At 39.1% G+C, this 2,270-nt stretch overlaps 1 pseudogene; it reads right to left on the bottom strand.

Annotated features, from left to right (window-relative positions):
• Nucleotides 1–1,202: 1,202 nt before the first annotated feature.
• Nucleotides 1,203–1,697, bottom strand: LOC108588597 (adenosine 5'-monophosphoramidase HINT1 pseudogene; annotated as a pseudogene).
• Nucleotides 1,698–2,270: the final 573 nt, after the last annotated feature.

The following is a 2,270-nucleotide window of genomic DNA, read 5'->3' as shown; positions in this document are numbered from 1 at the left end:
TACTTGTTATATTGTTCGAGTAAAAAGGGCATCAGTGTTAGCACTGACGGTAATAGCCAAATAAAATTTTAGTTTCATATGTCACATCTTTTTATAGAATAATTAATTCATATATTATGTTTAAAATGAGAAAATGTTTCTTAAAAGTAATCTTTTTCTATATGGATAAGTTTTTCCAGTATTATTTATTAAGTAGGCCTTCGTTTTCTCAGTTTGCAGTGTTGCCTCTGCATATATCAAAATTCCATAGATGTTGGTCTGTTTCTACACTCTATTCTATTTTTTGTCAATTTTCTTGTTTCTCTGCCAATGTTGCACTGTCCCAGTTATTGCTTTACATAAACCTGATGTCTAATAGAGAAAATCCCTCCACTATAGCCTTTTTCTGCAATAGGTCTTTGACTTTTCTTGGACTTTTGTCCTTCCTAAATGTTTTTACATCAGCATCTCATAATAACTATCAGTGATTTGAAGACCGTCCCTTGTCCCCAGCCCTCAACACCAGGAGACAAAGAACAAACGGTTTTTGATAATGAATCATAGGGTCCCACTTGTTTCTCTCTCTTTATATGACTGTATCCCCCTTTTCCCCCAGGTAATTGATGGTGATGTTAGCCAATCACAAACTTTCTCATGGGAGATTTCCCTCCCGTCTCTGGTAGAGATTAGTATAAAGCAGCATTGCATATAAGAATGACTCATGACTTCATTCACAATGGAGGTAAAGGCCAGAGAAAAATCCCAGTTTGGTTTTATTACCCTTGTTACATTACATATGAATTACCATGTGGAAATAGAGTGTCCCATGTCTTGCTATATCATACATTTTCAATGACAGTCTAGCAAGCTCATATCTTCACAAATGAACAAAAAAATTGTAACATAGCAAATGGCCACCAAAGCCCCTAATTTATTTTTAAAAGCTCTGCCAATAGCTCCTGGTATACTCTGTTGCTTATTCATTTAAAATCATGGTCATATTTCCAGGTCAACACATAAAAGATTCAGTTCATATAATTATATGACATTCATGACTAGGGATATAGCAATGAACAAAATAGAAAAGTCCTCTGAAGACAATTTTAATTACCCTCTTCTGTGAGATGCATTACCGGAGTCTCCCCTACTCCTCCCAGGTAAAATTGATTTCTATATTCTTTTTTTTTACCATGTAACAATGCTTTTTTATTATGTACCCAGTTTTTAAATTATTTATTGAATCTCTGCATACACAGGCAAAAATAAGTGTGCTACTTAACATACTGGAACTTGCCTAACTTAATCATTGCCTAGAGAAGGGAAAATAATTCCCCAAACGTGCTTAACTAGGAAGCCAGTGCATCTGCCGACCACCAAGAACATGGAGATGTACGTGGAAGACAGACTGTCCACCATCTGAACCTTTATTCATCACCATTCGATAGCCCTAATTCAGGCCCAGATCAGCAGCACATTTCTTGTCAACAATTATTAAGTGTCCAAGAAGACTTTCATCATCATCTTCTGCTGCAGAAATCTGGGATATATGTTTCTTTGGAATCACCAGAAAACGTGTTGGCACTTGAGGGGCAATGTTGTGGAAAGCAAGGCACCTCCTCAAAAATGATCTTGGCTGGGATTTCCTTGCGGATGATCTTCCTGAAGATCGTGTCGCCACCGGGACAAAAGACCTAAGCCTTGGCGATCTCATCTGCCATCTTGGCCTCTCTCCTGTGCGGCAGCTGGGGAGAGGCTCCGAAGGAGGGAGGAACCGGCTTTTTTTTTTTTAAGACAGACTTTTGCTTTGTGCTCAGGCTGGAGTGCAGTTACCCGATCTCGGCTCACTGCAACCTCCACCTTCTGGGTTGAAGCGATTCTCCTGCCTCAGCCTCCCAAGTATCTGGGACTACAGGCACCATGCCCAGCTAATTATTGTATTTTTAGTAGAGACAGGGTTTCACTATGTTAACAGGTTGGTCTCGAACTCCTGACATCAGGCAATCTGCCCGCCTCGGCCTCTCAAAATGCTGGGATTACAGGTGTGAGCCACCATGCCCAGCTGCCATATTCTTTTTGACATCACTTGTTTTCTCCAAATTTAGCTCCATTTTGGTACATTTGTCTTAACATAATTAGTTATTGCCATACTTTGATGCTCACTTCATGAATTAATTCTCTGAGACCTCCTCTTTTCTGATGCTCACTTCATGAATTCACTCTCTGAGATCTCCTCTTTTCTTTTTCTTCCACTGTGCCTTGAACATTAATTTCTTCATTGTACCATAATTTTT

Source organism: Callithrix jacchus, chromosome 16 (genome assembly GCF_049354715.1).
Source record: "Callithrix jacchus isolate 240 chromosome 16, calJac240_pri, whole genome shotgun sequence".
Taxonomy (NCBI): Eukaryota; Metazoa; Chordata; class Mammalia; order Primates; family Cebidae; genus Callithrix; species Callithrix jacchus.
This window is presented reverse-complemented; position numbering and strand designations above follow the sequence as displayed.